We start from the raw sequence: 16,649 nt of genomic DNA, 5'->3' as shown, positions 1-16,649 counted from the left end.
GATCGTGTATGGAAGTTTATAATGAATGTCTATAAGAGTAAGAATAATAGTTATGGGCCTCCAGATCAATGGTTTAGATTAGCCAAATATGAGCCCACATTGAAGCTGGACACCAATTTTCTCATCATAAACGCTAGTGGCATGGGTGTGTGGTGGTGACGGCACTAACGTGGAGGGACTTTATGTGCATGATCCACGCCATCTACCATGGGCTCCGCCTGTTGGCCTTTTAAGGTTTCAACTGCATTTTTGTAATACATCATGCAAGGTGGGGCACGCATAATGAACGGCCCAGATCTTGCTTAGGCTGAGGGCCAGACTTGGGCCCGAGACATGCAAAATAATTCCATTAGGATTGGTTGTGGCTATATGGCTAAGTGGTAAATGGACTTTGTTTCAATACCGAGATCATGGGATCAAGTGCCCATGTGTCATAAGCATGAAATAAACAGATTTTGGCAAGTGAGCCCAACACCATCCTTTGTGGACCCCACATGGTTGGTCATGGTGTCAAATTAAGTTTTGTAGCCCTCACCATGGTGTATGTGTTTTATCTATGCTGTCCATCCATTTTTCCTGCTCATCTTAGGGCATGAGCTAAAGATGAGGCGGATCAAAGCGCAAGTAGACTACACCACGTTAAACAATGGAGATTGAAGTCCCACCGTTGCAAACTTCTCGACAGCTACAAAAGCTTTGGATCAAGATGATATTTGTGTTTTCTTTTCACCCAGGGTTATGTGACCTAATAATTAGGTTGGATGATAAATAAACATTACCAGTAGACCAAGGAAGTTTTTAACTTGTGGGATTTCAATCACCACTGTCTATGTGGTATAATCCACCTGAGATATATATCTTCCTCATTTTTGAGATCATGCCTGGTATGAACTGGAAAAATGGATGAATAGCGTGAATAAAATATATAACATGTTGATGATATCCTGAAACAATCCAAGTATCTGCTACATTATTAAAATCATATTAATAGAATAATTGAAACTGTCAAAACGTTGGCTATCTAAATGAATGGATTGAAAACATTAGTGAGTCACGTACCTGTCATCCTTAAATTAATGTGTGTGACCTATCTAATGTAAATAAAAAAAATAAAATAAAATAAAAAGTAAAAAGTAAAAAAAATTCATTTTTTACTAGAGCATATATTTCAATGGGCTTATTATAATTATTCTGTCAAATGTCACATACATACACTAATTTGAAATATTAAAATTAATTTAACTAAGTTTTTGTAAATATATTAAAGAACTCAATGCATCACAATTGCACGCATCTAAGCATAATTTTTGAATTCCTGTGCATTACAATTACAAGCCACCAAACACAACCAGAAGTTCCAAATATTCACCTTCCCAAGCCATTCCAAACAGAAGCTCTCAAAATAGCCATGGATGAATAGGAAAACTGTTAGAACAATAAAGTGGTCCATTTGATAAGCAACGACCTTGATGATGTAGAGAGTGTCACCGACAGTTTTATGGCCAAGATGGATTAGAAAAGGCCTGGTCGACAACACAAGTGATCCGGACCGTCAGACCTAAAATTGAGCGTATCTTGCAATTCGGAATAAGTTATCGGACATAAAATATATAATTTTGAGGTAGAACGAGTTAATTTAGCTACCCCACCGCGCTATACTAGGTTGCGCAAGCCTGATTTGCGAAATACTAATAGATCGACGATCATTTTCCTATTTTAATTTCATTTTTACTATTAATAGTAAGTTTTAGTTTGATTATAACGCTTCATCCGTTAGGCTTTAGGAGTTGCACCCAACTTTAAAAATGCTTAGAATAATTAGAAGAAGAAGTTGGTGAAGTCAAATAGAACACTTACTATTTTTTGCCGAAAACCTTACACACTAGTAGATATCACCATTGTCAATAAATAGTAAGTTTATTATTTATAGTAAGTTGTAAATTCTAGGAGTTTTAGTTGTAGTTTGATTCTGACTTCTTTCCCATTGTTTGGTATCCCTAATTAAAGGGTTGTGAACTTGTTTATTTCATTCATCGATTAAATTATAAATTTTATAGAATTTATTTTTATTTTGCTTGCTTTTTTTTGTTTTCTTCTCGTGGATTCTGTGAGTAGTCCCGAGAAGTTCCATGGATTCAGAGCAGTTATGCCCTTGAGGAAGACGATGATCGACCTCACGTTCTTCCCTACATCACTTGATCTTTTAGGCATCTATATGGTCAGACCCATTTGATCGGCAGCTTGGATATTGCACGTGTGCAATGCTGGTGTGGGATGATGGCATGTAGATGTGATGTCAGGGATAGTTTCCTCTAGAAAATTAGCAAATTAGCAAATTCGGGATTTTTTTTTTTAAATGTTCCCATCAACAATTTGTGAGGCTCATCACATGGATGGTCTGGATTACCGAACCCGGTCCTGAAACTAATGGCCATCGTTCATGCGATATCCAAAGTGAAATGTCACTCTATTGTAGCAAATGGATGGACGATAATAAAAGTTAGGCTCACATTATATACCACTCGACAGGAGACTGCCATGAGTTTAGGCCAAGTGACACACATAAGTAAGATCTTAGCCGTCCATCAGATGGTCCGGCCTCGTAGATACGTTTCCCATAAAACAAAATACCAGTTTACTAATTCAGGTCAGCTATTGTTTATGTTAAAATATTAGATAAGATGGATTAAAAACATCAGCTAACATTGTATGAGTCACTGCCCTGATTTTTGGGTAAGGACATCTAAACAGTGGGGCCCATTTGATCAATGGACTCGATGCAAATGCCGCCACGTTGGCATATAAATCAACGGGCTGGGCCAAGACCTGTCCAAGCCCTGCCAATAAAGTAAAGCCCAGGCCTGAGCCTGACCTGGGTACATGACGGCCCAAACCGTGTCTGGCCAATGATGGTTATGCACGGCCCAAGCCCAAGCTCGGCCATCCACTTTCTGCGACTTTTGGGCTTCATGCATGATATAAGTTAGGAATGCCCTCAAAATCCTAAACAGGTCGGACTCCAAATGGTCTTGGTGTAAGACAGTGGGCTCTTAAATGAAGCCCAAGTCAAGATGGATTCTTCAATGAAGCCCAAACGATCCCATGCCTGGCCAGATATGTGCGAGGCTAGAAAGCCTACTAGCGAGCCTAGCCCATTGATAGCCCACTTTAAGTTGGCGGATTATAGTATAAAGGCGAACTCGGATCATCTAGAGAGAAAAAAAAGTCAGTATTCGATGTACACGTGTCCTACCCTAGTAAGTGGCCTGACTTTCAAGGCTGGGGATGCCCAAACTAAGATGTACCTAATGAATGCTCAGATGTGGTCCCCTATAAGTGTATTCATCCTTTAGGCAGACCAAGGAATGGTCACATAAATTTTTATGGACATTTTAGTAATTAGTAGTATTGAAGAAAATAAATAAATTTAAAAAAAAGAAAAAAAAAGAAAAAAAAAGAGAGACTTTTAATAGTAACTTAGGTAGTTGGACAAGTTAGGTTTGTTTTACTTGAATTCCTCCTTGAACTTTTATATAATAGGAGTTTATATGCCAGCCAACTTGTAAATAAATAACAAACTGTTAATAAGTTTATTTTTGTTGAGAGAAAAATCAATTTTCAACCACATGCAGAATGATATAAAGAAAGCATAAAAATATGTAAACCACAATGCAAAAATTTATATAGTTTCATTTATATATTCATGCTAATCCACTGTACCCAAAGGTTTAAAAAAATAATCCACATTGCCGAAATTGCTAGCTAGATGAGTAATACATATTTGATGATCAAGCTCCAAAGATCTTAACAGATTTCCACCCGGAGAAAGAGAAACCACATATTAGTCTAAATCCAAAACTTTTATGGACCTTGGGAAGGTTTTAATAGTATGCATTTAATCCCTAGGAGTTCTTATGGTGTGATCTACTTAAATGTTGAACTTGCTTGATTTTTTAGGCTATAGTTTAGATTGAGTTGGCGTAACAGATGAATGAAGTAAATATAACTAAGACAATATGGTGGCCACACAGAGCTTTTGATTACAAGATATTTATGATAAGAAAATTTGCATTTATTTATTTTACCCAATTATATATACAATTCAAAAAAGATGGGTATGCACCAAAAAGGTGGATAAAATAAAGATTGTCCCTTTATGGAAAAAGGTAGAATGAAATTGGATAAGGCTTACCGGATACCTCTAACTTGTACATCTAATTTGGTGCATGTACTAAGTTTTTCATGGACGTGCATCACATGTGAATGGAATGCACGGCACATGTGAATATGTATTTTCAAAACCCCACCTGCCTTGCCTATCACTATCAAACTTCAAATACCTTACTCAAACCGGACATAATTGTCCACATGCCATGTCTTATATGTGCCAGCATCAATTTTAAGCTCCATGCACATGTCCAATATGCCATAGTCTCTCTGTAGACGTTGGTGGGAGATTTTACCCCGAGCTTGCCCCACTACGTATTTGTGTTGGAATGGTCACATGAGTTGGATGATAGATATATGTATGTATGGTGATAGACATAGGAATATTGTATGCTCAGTTGTTACATGTGATAACATGTGAAGGCTCTAATTCCGAGTTTATCCAGATCTAGTGAAACTCATATCTAAGATCTCAATACTGAACCTCGTAAAGGGGTTGAGAAGAGAATGTTGATGATTTTAGATGTTCAGTTGATATAGGCAGTAGCATTTGAAGGCATAAACCCAAAGTCTACTTAGATCCAGCGAAACCCATATCTAAGACCTCAATATCTAAACTTCGCGGAGAGGTTGAGAATATAAGCTTAATAACTATACGTATACCACTCGTAAATCTCATGCAACATACTCGTGTCCATGTATCGATTAAAACCACCACTAGCCATAATGAAGGCTTTAAAATTAATCCATGGTTGGTTTGAATCCATGGAATTTCCTTGAGATTGGGAAAACTGAAGATTCCCGAGTCAGATTACTCTTGGATAGGTCCGCGTCGTGGATTCTGAGTAAGGGCAATGGTTACAAAAAATGAAGAGGTTAGGCACCATTTTACCACTCATGTGAAACACAATCTCTACTTTGTCAAGTTATACACTTTTAAAGAGGATTTAAGAAACTTTCAGTAAAATACTAAGATTTAAATGCCTAAACTATAAAAGATAAATTGAAAACGAAATAAAAATAGTAAAAAATAATAATTTTCTGATAAAAGTATAGAAATGAAAAGAACATATGAGTTTGCGGTTACTCCTTTAAGTCACATATTCTTAGTACAACTTGCTACCTCAGGTGTTCATCAAAGCAAAGGGTTCAAAGAGAATCCTCAAGAGAAGCAACTATAGAGCATATTTTACGTGATATCAAAGTAAAGCCTACTACTTTAGGTGTTCAAAGTAGTGGATTGAAATATACAAATTGAAAAGGAATAAATTAAAAATATAGCATTGACTTTGAAGTTGATAATATAGTAAAAGAGATCGGTAAAACAGAGATCGGAAGGTTGGAAGAGATTGAGATAGCGGAAGAGACAGACTCTCTCTAAACCCCTCTCTCTAGCCAGATGCTCTAGCTCTACCTTTCTGTTGAGGGTCGAATATTGCATATCAGACCCCGATTACTGCCTGATTTTACGTACACGATAATGCCTAATATTATAATTTAATCGTGTTTTTATTGCAGGATGTAATAAGGAGCTTTGATTGAAAAAGAGTATTAAAAGCATGAATTTAACACTCTGAAGTCACCAGAGCAAGGAATGGACTCCAGGGGACCGAGAGCGATGGATATACACGCCAGAGATCCGAGAAAATTGAGAAACTGAAGTTTAAGTGGCCTGAAAGTTAGTCAGAATGCAAGATCACAGGGTTTCCACCATCCACTCGGCTCGAAACTTCATACATGGCCTGAGGACCATAAATTAACCGTACACGTCAAATTTCAGCCATTAGATCCTCGTGGAAGTGGCCCAACAGAGAGATCAGAGGACAATAACCATTAAGAAAACATCTTGGACATCCTTGGGAGATCTGGACCCAAACTGAACTGATGGAAAGAGCACGAAAAACGGTGGATATTTGCCAAATTTCACTTCTTTTGGATGGTGCAGTAGGGAGGAACGAATGACGGATGTTTCTAGAAGGCAGAGTGGCAATTCTGTAAATATAACGAAATCCATATGCATGCGTACACGTAAGCTAGAGGTTTGCTTCAACGTTCGGTATCGACTCATCACAGGTTGATTGTGTGGCCCACTTAGAGTTTGGATCTACTTCATACTTTGACCCATGGGCTTATACTTTATTAAGAAAATGATGAGCGGAGTAGATCTTCGAAAATACCATCAGAAGTGGGCTCCACCTATTTTTTGCAAACTTTCCAAATAGAGCCATGCAAAACGTCTAGTGACGAACGTGCCATCCACTGGGTTTTTACAGTGGGCCCTGCCCATCAGTCTGATCACTGATCCAGACCGTCCATGTGACTCATGTGGTTTATCTTCACCAAGAATTAGGTGACGGAATTTCAAAAGGGAGCGAGTATGGGTTCTCGGCTGTTCAAACGCAGGTTGGACGGTGGTGTAAAATATCCCATGGGCCACATGAATGCAAGTCCAAACCGACCATCTCCGGTCGAAATTTCAATGAGAATCTGGTGAACGGAGTGGATCTCCTGTCTGAATTTAAGAATGGGCCCCACCGGAAAAACAGCGTAAGAAATCTATTCCTGCTACGATTCGGACTGCGAAGAAAGGACGGTTCCAACTCCAGCAACGTGCGTAAGGAGCTTCCGCTCTCTCCGAGCCGACGTCCTTTTGGCTTATAAAAGAAAGACGTGAGAGAGGGAAAGGGGATCTGGGAGCTTGGGCGTGAAGCACAGGACAGAGTTTATTTTTTTTATTTTTGTTTTTTTCCTTTTCTTTTCTTTTGAGATTTAGTTAATCAAAATTATGCTGGGCTAAACCTCTTAGCTAGGGCTAAGAGGTGAAGCTTGTAGCGTGATGGGAGAACTATTTGCTTGTGCCTTTTGTTTAGATTGAATGGATTTTTGATTTAATTTTATTATGGGAATATTTTCAGTTTTTAATGGCCTGTTGTGACTGAAATTACAATGGGTTTGCAATGGCTTTGAGTATTTCTTTTTCCTTATTTTGATTATGACGTCAGGAAGCCCTGTTGTTCGCCATCGTCTCCTGGGCATGGTTGGATGTCGGTACCCTTCCTAACCTTCATAATCATCTGATTGGTTGGTAATTAGTTTAATTCTGTTGTTGACTTTGTCTCCTGGGCATGGTTTGGTGATAGAATCCACTCTAATTCATATACCTTTCATCTCCTTAAAATTATATCAGAGGAAGTTCAGTTTAATTTTCATGATTTTTGAAGCAGGCATAAGATCTCCCTGATCTTTACAAGTGGATCCTCTGAATCCCTATTTTCTAATCTCCGATTTCTCTTAAGTTTTAGATTAATCTCTCACCATTATTCATCACTTTATATTGGATTTAGATTTCATCTTAGGTTAGTTCTATTTCTACCTAGTGTCAGGAAACGTACAAGTATCAGTCCCTTGGGATTCGACCTCGGTCTCACCGAGTTTATTACTACATCACAACCCTATACTTGGGGAGTGAACACTTTCATCAGACCCTGCCTCTCCTCCTCTTTCTGAAGGTAAGAGCCCCTTTTATAGGCATTTTGCAGGGCAAGCTTGTTTCTTACAAACCACGGGCTTGGTTGCAAAGCTAGGTTTGTGTGAACCGAATGAGCCAAGCCAATGTTTAAGCAAGCGATTGATCGGCCAGTGAACAGACGAGCAAGCTAGGTGCATGATCAGTGACCGTGCAGTGCTCTTTGAGCAAAGACGATAGTGGCTTAGTCGTGTTTGCCCAAAAAGCCAGCACCCAGCTACATCAACGCTCAGGCTCTCAAGTTAATGTGGGGGTGTGCACACTCTTGCTCTTCCTCTTCTTTTTTTTTTTTTTCGTTCTCTGAAGTGTTTTCTAACGAAATAGATATTTTTTACACACCCCAACACTCACGTCATAGGGAATTCACCGGCTATGGGTACTCGAACCCAAGACCTCATGTTGAAACTCCCGAGAGTCCACCACTGAGGCAAGGACTCGAACCCAAATTGATAGTTTAAGATGGCATAGCTTAGCTTCAAGAAAGGGGGCACAACTTGACTGCAATGGTGGAACCAACAATGTGGCCAAGACCCTAACCTTAGTGCCCATCTCCACATATGCATTGCATATCCATGCCATCCATGTGTTTTGTTAGATTATTACAGGCACAGTGCCAAAAAGGATGCAGATATAAATTTCAGGTAGACCACACAATAAGAAAAGTGCTCATTGAATGCCTACCACTAAAAACTTCCTAAGGTTTACCATAACTTTTATTGACCATCCAACCTATTGATAAGGTCATAGAGACCTGGATGAAAGGAAAAAATCAATTATTAGCTTGATTCAAAACTTGTGACCCACAAAAGGTTTTTAATGATATGTAATCACTATTTCGTGTGGTGTGGCCCACCCAAAATTTATATATACTTCATTTTAGGACCATGCCCTAGAATAATTGATGGATGACATGAATACACAATGCATACATGGAGGTAGGCCCTAAGGTGAGAGTCCCACCGACGTCATTGCTCTCAGCGTCACAACCAAGTCACGCTCGTAAATAGTGATGCCGATTGATACCTACCCTGTCTAGACTGAGTACCATCTAACCCTAATGTAGCGCGATTCGGTTGGGATAGCTGGCTATTGCCAATCGAGTCCATACTTAATCCAACAACTTCTAAACATGCTCCGTGGTAGGTGCATTTGTGACACCGGACTGCTGTCCAATCAAATTTTCCAATGTACTCTGTAAAATGAGTTCAATCCAAATAAATATAGTTAGCAATCTGCATCTTCTAAAAAGGACGTATATGTCGTGGAGCTTTTTTATGAATGTCCAACTACTGAAAAAGAAACTCCGTATACACGTAAAATTAGAAAAAAGAAAAATACAATTGAGGCTTTTTCAATGAGCCTCATTTGGAATTACAAGGATTGCAGCAACCGAGCGTCATTGTTAAGAAAAACTCCAGGACTACACAACGCAATTCTATCGAATTTCGCTTGCATACTAACAGTCCTGGAGCATACACCGTGACATACGGCACTCACACACGTGTCAACATGTCGGTCGTGTTCAAGATCTGCACCAGCCATTAAGTGGGCCGGATTGTGTACATGCCTTGGACCCTAGACCTAATCAACCCAATCATCAGGTGGGCCACACTTTTTCAAGAAAAATGGACGGTGTAGAGAAAATCACAAACTGGCCTACATCAAACATACCATGTGGCCCACCTGTCGAGTATGCCAGCGAGACTGATGGGAAGTACACGTGCCCTGGCAGTATCCCGCACCTCACGTATGCCACATTCACCTCTTCAATAGAGAGAGAGAGAGAGAGAGCCGAGAGCGGTCTCAATTTGGTTGAGAATATTCAATATTCACTGTATCATACCGTTCTTTGGTCGCTGTCCAGCTTTAAAATCTCATTTACTCGCATGACTCCTTCCCAACCGATAGGAGGGCCCACCCACCAGCCCACTGCTAAAGTTGTAGGCCCCACCACTGAAATATGTCTTGTTTTTAAAACAGCCTTCCGACCTAAGGTAAGTGGAGCCCACATGACGTACAGCACAGCCACGCGGATTGAAGCTAGTTGGTGCATGTAATCACCTAGCCCATGTAGCACCAAACTCTGTGGGGCCTACAGCGATCCAATCTGTCTATCAGTTTCTACAGCTTATGTTAGGATGTGAACCTACAATGAGGTAGATAAAAAACGCTAGGTAAGCCACGCCACAAGAAACAGTGGGGATTGAACACCTACCATTTGAGTTCCATTCTGATGTTTATATGCCATCATCTAACCTGTTTATATGGTGATTCCCACTGAGATGAATGAAAAACAGCAATATCAACCTGATTCAAAACTTTTGTGGGCCATAGTGATCAATCTTCACCATTTATTTAGATCTATCTATTTTAAAGATCAAATCCTAACATGAGAGGTAAAAACATTGACAGAGTGGATGTCACATGGATCCTATGGTAGGCCCCATAGAGTTTTGTGTTACAAGGGCTTACATGCACTTGAATATTCAAAGATTGTCCAGTAAGAAATGACAAAATTTTTCTTTTATTCGGTTAAATATTACACATATGACATTCTTTCATTGGACCATCTCATTATTTAATATTCTCTAAGTAGGACCACTTGATACTCTGGCCGGCATTATTAGTCTAGGTGTGCGCACGCCATCACAATCACAATAAATTTAGCATATGAGTATTGGCATCCAAATTTTCCAAATTGTGGGCTCCACCATATATGTGATGTACCCTCAAAATTACTCTAAACTTGGGATCTTAACCATTGGATTGGTGGCCATCAAATGCACTGTTAAAAATAAAAAATGATCAATATTGTTCCAATTTCAGAAAACAAATTGGACCGTCTGATAAATCTAGGTTATCGAGATATTCCCCATCTACGGCAGGCTTATGACTGAATCAAAAGGCACTCCAAACGTACAATGGCTACATGCATACTCACATCATCTATCTGGACCGTCCATCAGGTCCAGTTCATTCTCGTTCTGTTACTGTGCAAACATCCATGACTAGACCTATTTTCTAAAATGATCTTCTTGGATCATCTTTGTTATCCCCCTGATTGGACTGTTCAGGTCATCCCATCAGTGTCATATTTCAAAATGCAGCCAATGAAGATTGGATTGGACCTGATGGATGGTCTAGATGGGTGATGTGGATGCCAATGAGTTCAAATGCAACTGTTCATATGAGAAAGCTCCCAGACATTCAGCCCACTAGATAATTCCAAATTTTGAAAATGTGTGTTTGGATTGGATTTTTGTCTTTGTTTTTTTTTTTTTTTAATGGGTGTCTGGGTCGTGTTGCTCAAACCAGTTCTGCGCCAAAATGATTTTAGGCCACCGTTTTAAAAACGGTTGGGACCACACGGTTAGTGGGGTCCATATTAGGTGATTATCTCGTTAATGAGAAACCAGGGTTTGAAGTCCTAATCATGATTTTTAGACTAGATCGAGACTCAAATTGGCTTAGTCAGATCCTGAGTCGAATCACATTGGCGAGTCGCATAAATCTTGCTCAAGTTTAAAACTTTGGTGTTGTGGAAAAACATGCACACACAATTAATGCAGACAAAACAAAATTACAAGAGCTAAATAAAGTATAAAGCAAAATGAAGAAATTAAAAGTGTAAACATTTATGTGTTTTAACAATATACTTAAATTTATAGAATGATAACACATGCCTTTTTTCTTGTTTTCACTAAAATAATAGAAAGTAGAAATATATAAGACTTATTGTCTCTCCCACTCTTTCATTTTATAAAAACTCTCACATACAAAAAATACTTTAAAAGAATAATGCCTAAAGGTAGAGCATTAATATTAAAAACCTAAGTAAAATTAGGCTTCACATGACCATGTACATATGTGTACATGAGAGAGCTCCTTGAAGGAGACGTGTAAAAGAAAGAGAACTCTCTCCATGAGATGTTTGCAACCAGCATAACACTTGGTCCCAAATGTAATGGGTCAGGCTGGTCTGAAGTCATGGCCGGTATTTTGTTATTTTTTAAATATATATATATATATATATATATATATATATATATATATATATATATATATATATATATATATATATATATATTCTTTTATTGTGGGGTGGGCATTAAGAGTTAACGGTGGATACATCAGCTATTAGGGTGTGTGTGTGTGTGTGCGCGTATAGATGGAGGGAGAGGAGGAGGAGGCATGCTCACCTATGCACGTGCCTTTATCCGAACATTCCAAGTGATTCAACACCCCATGAAACTCCCGAGGACCAATTTTCACCTTGATCCAAAACTCTGGTGGGCCATGGCAAAGAGAGATGCAAATTAAGGGTGGAAATTGTTTTCTTTTTCCATGGCCCACCAAAGTTTGGGATCAGCGTAAAAGTTGGGACTAAGGAATTTTATGGGTATTGCATCACTTGGACGTTCAAATTTTAGGCTTACATCAAAAGTGTGTGTGTGCGCGCGTGCGCTCACTTGTGCACCTTTGCACACTTGTTATGGGCACATAATCTGAACGGTCCACGCGATGCGGCACGCCTTGAAACCTCACAATTTCAACTTTCAGCCCTATACAAAACTCTAGTGGGCCATGAAAAAAGTAAACAATTTCATCCCTTGATTTGCATTTCTCTTTGCTATAGCCTACTAAAGTTTTATGTCGGGCTGAAAATTGAGCCCATAAAGTTTCAAAGGATGCCGCATCACATGCACCATTCAGATTCTATGCCCATGACACGTGTGCAAAGGTGAGCACGGGTGCTTACATAAGAAGGTGCACACACACATACACACCCACACACACACACACACACACACAAGAAACAATACATTACAAGAAGAAGCCCATGTGCATTTAAGGAGTATTTTCATATGTGTGGACAATCAAATGACCATTCATTAAGTTCACCATATTTTTCTTGGGCTCACGTGAAAATTAAACTCATCCTAATCTTGAGAAAGCTAACCTTTCAAAACTTGACTTTTCTTCTTTTTCTTTTTTTAAATTCTGGTTTGCAAATACATTGATGAGATGGGTTATGGTTATCTAATCAATAGCTTATTGGAATCTAATAGAGCGCATGCACCTATAAATTATTTAACAATTACATGCCTAGCATATTAGTAATTTAAATTAAAATTTCCAAATCATGGGTCACAGTTTGAATGTATTATCAACCAAAATTTACACATGTTTGATTATGTTACTATTGGATGGGTGGGCATAGGTTAATTGGTGACCATTAAAAATGAAAAAAAAACAAAAAAAATCAATCGCGCTTATATTTTCGACAAGTGTCTACAAATTAGAAGTTAGGATTGTTCAATCAATCTCATGTGGGACTGCCACAGCGACTTTTGATTCCACAATTTAGTCTATGCAACTTGCCTCAATGAATCCTAGGTGTGGAATTTCCAAGTGCTTGTGTATCAAGCGTCATAGAATGCTAGAGTACCATCTGTCAACTCCTCTCACGTGTAGTATTGTATATCTATTTTCTACTTGACTTTAATAATTATTTAATTAAGATTGATTAATTAAAATTTTAATAATTTGTAAGATATTTATCATATCAAACAAAAATGCACCCTTAATTCTGAAAAGCATGATGGCGTCGTGTTTAGATGCTTACTTGAATTGGATTGCAATTCATTCAATTCATCATGGAGGAAATAAACAAATTAAGATAACCACATTCAACTTCATAAGTACAAACGTTGAACTTAAATGATAGCAATTGCAACTGGGTGTTTTTAACTCTGACTAGTGGGTCCAGTTCTTGGGTAATCTATGCCATTGGTTAGTTGTTTCCCACTGTGGATGGACTATTCCTGAAAATTCTTTTTCATGTAACAATCTTATCCATTCGATTTAGGGTCTGGATAGATTGTTAAGGAGCAAAGAAAAAGTAGAGAACTAGATACACATTCAATTGACAAAGGTTCTAAAATAGGTTGCTGGGATCTTCGAGTTTGGATGACTTTGGGCCATGCTCTGGATTACTAAGTCACGGGCCCCATCCCCTAGAAACCTAAATAAGTGTCGTTGCGTTCACATAATAGATGAATCAGATCACCCGCGACATAATCATGGCATGATTAGAGTGGTTAGATTGCTAGCATTCCATAGATCTCACACAAGTGCGACACGTGAAAGTGATTTTTCTTGATGATTGGGTGCAATTTCAAGGATGAAGAAAACCACACTTACACAACAACAGAAAGTTTTAAAGCATGGGAGATTAAGAGGTAACACTAGCTCACCTCATTAAGAGGTAACACTTTAGGACAATTTTGAAACTTGGATCTGCTCTGCTGACATTTATGCCTAGCAGCAACCCATGTAAGAGGTAACACTAGCTCACCCAATGAACTTTCACCTAGCAAACCATCTTCCGAACATACACCACTAACCACCCAGCTAACACTCACCCACGTCCCCTGATTGCTCGCCATCAAGCGGACAGTCGCCACTGTCCATCCAAGCCAATCATGGGCCCACAGTGATGTATTTATTATATCTACAGTGTTCATCTATTTTTAGAGGTCATTTGAGAGCATTATCCACAAAAAAATGAATCATATCCAAAGATCATTTGGACCAAGCCACAAATCACAGTGGAGATAATGATTTTCACCGTTAAACAATTCATAGGGCCGCCATACCGTTATTTTCCATCCAATCTGTTCATAAGGTCACAAAGACCTGAATGAAGAGGCAAAAATAAATTTCATATTGATCCAAAACTTCCGTGACCCCAAAAAGGGTTTCAATGGTAGATGGTTAATCCTCCACTGCTTTTTACAATGTGGTCCAGTTGATAGTTAGATCTATCTTATTTTTCATCATACGACTTAAGATGAGCTCACCAAATGTATGGACGGTTTGGATATAACACATATCTCATAATCAGACCCACAGAACTTGCTAAGGTCAATACAGCAGTTATATAGCTAGCAGGGGTGCACATCGAACTAGTAGAATTGTGGAACTGGACCGAAACTGATCCAACGGTTCAGTTTGGTCCGGTTCTAGACTGCACCGGTTCTAGTTCTGGTTCCAAATTTCCAAGAATCATTGGATATGGTTCGGTTCCGGTTTAGAGCCATGTAGAACCGAACCGAACCGTTGATCCGAACCGTGGATCCGAACCGTTGATCCGAACTTGCAATTAAAACATAAACAAAAATCAAAAATCAAAAACAAAAAACCCTAATCTCTCTTGCCCCTGCCCCTACCCCTACCCTCTCTCTCGCCGTCTGCCCAGGCCCCTCTTTTTTCTTTTTTTTTCTTTTTTCTCATCAATGACACCGTGCTTCTCATTTACCATTTATTGAAAATTTCAAATTTCAGTTCCCGTCGAATGTCCAGACCAAACATCATTGGTACAATCCTTCTATCATGGTTAGCTTAAGACACTGCTAGTGAAAATGGAAAAAGAAAGGGGGAAATGACAGACTAGTAGCTAGAGGAGCTCTTCAAATGTTCCTACTCCTGCTCAGACTAGGGGAAGCTCACCGCAGTCACTGACCACGACCTTCTGTTTTGGGTGGTCACCTCTATCGGTTGGTTGTGATTCAATCAGCTTGACAAGGTCCATGCCCTCCAAAACCTACTCGAAAACAACATGCCTCTGATCCAGCCAAGGTGTCTTGACAGTGCATATGAAAAATTGACTTCCGTTGGTGTTGGGTCCCGCATTTGCCATACTAAGAACCCCGGGGCCAACATGAGCCAGCTTGAAGTTTTCATGTTTGAATGTACAACCATAAATGCTTTTGCCTCCGGTTCCATTTCCCTTATCAAAATCTCCTTCTTGAATCATGAAATCTTTTGCCCAAGCACCTCTCTCTCTCTCTCTCTCTCTCTCTCTCTCTCTCTCTCTCTCTCGCCATCTCTATTTGGGTGTTGTTGTCGGCTGCCCAGGCCCTGCCTAGAACCATGAAACCGATCCAGAACTGAACCGTTTTTCACGGTTCGGTTCCGGTTTGGTTCTACGGTGCTAACAGTCCGGTTCTGGTCCCGAAAATTATAGAACTATTAGGAACGGTTCGGTTCCAGTTTCACCCCAGAACCGGATCGAACCAACCCGTGTGAACCCTAATAGTTGGTGTGAGGTACACCAGCCAATCCGATTCCTATTCGTAGTAGGCCAAATTGAGTTTACTCAGTACGATAAAAGCGTACTGAGTAACTCAGTACGCAATCCTATTTCATATCAAACATGTCTTTGAGATCCACACATTCAGGAGTTGCAATGTGCCGTGCTTGAGTTGGGTATAAGATACTCGCGTGGGGATCATTTGTTTCTCGTGTCCTTGAATTTAATTGGTCCACGGCATTTATGTTGACGTCAATAAGAACATTAATGAAATAATTAAAGAACTATTTACAAAATACCGATTAACCCAGAAAATAATAGGAGTTTTTTCCTACTGTACGCCTCATAGGGGCATATGGGCGACTTTTCACCGGACCAGAATACCCCGCCATTTCTTCCAGAAGCGGATTGGCTGGTGTGCGAAGATGAGCGCTGACGCTCCTCAAACTCCGAGTTATACGAACGGTTCAAGAGAGGTCAAAGTTACATGGGTTCCACAATTATATATTTATTATATCCACAACGTTCATCCACATTTCGATATCATTTCAAAGCATTATCAATAAAAAAATCATATCCAAAGATCAACTGGACCATGATGGGGTTTTCCTCCTCAGCTCAGAGGAGATGTAGTGCAGATCGGATGCCACAAATCTTGGCAGTACTCGACTCAAAGTCCGGCGAGCTATCTGTTTTGGAATTCCGTTGTGCTCAACCAGTCGAGGGTTAGGCTCGACCGGTCGAGGGCTAGGCTCGACCGGTCGAGTGGGCTGCTCGACCAGTCGAGCACCCAGCTCGACTAGTCGAGAGTTACGCAGATTTAGTCCGGGTATGGTGTGGACTACATAAATCTAATGTGGT

This window comes from Magnolia sinica, chromosome 17, assembly GCF_029962835.1.
Source record: "Magnolia sinica isolate HGM2019 chromosome 17, MsV1, whole genome shotgun sequence".
Classification (NCBI taxonomy): Eukaryota; Viridiplantae; Streptophyta; class Magnoliopsida; order Magnoliales; family Magnoliaceae; genus Magnolia; species Magnolia sinica.
Note: the sequence above shows the minus strand (reverse complement) of the source record.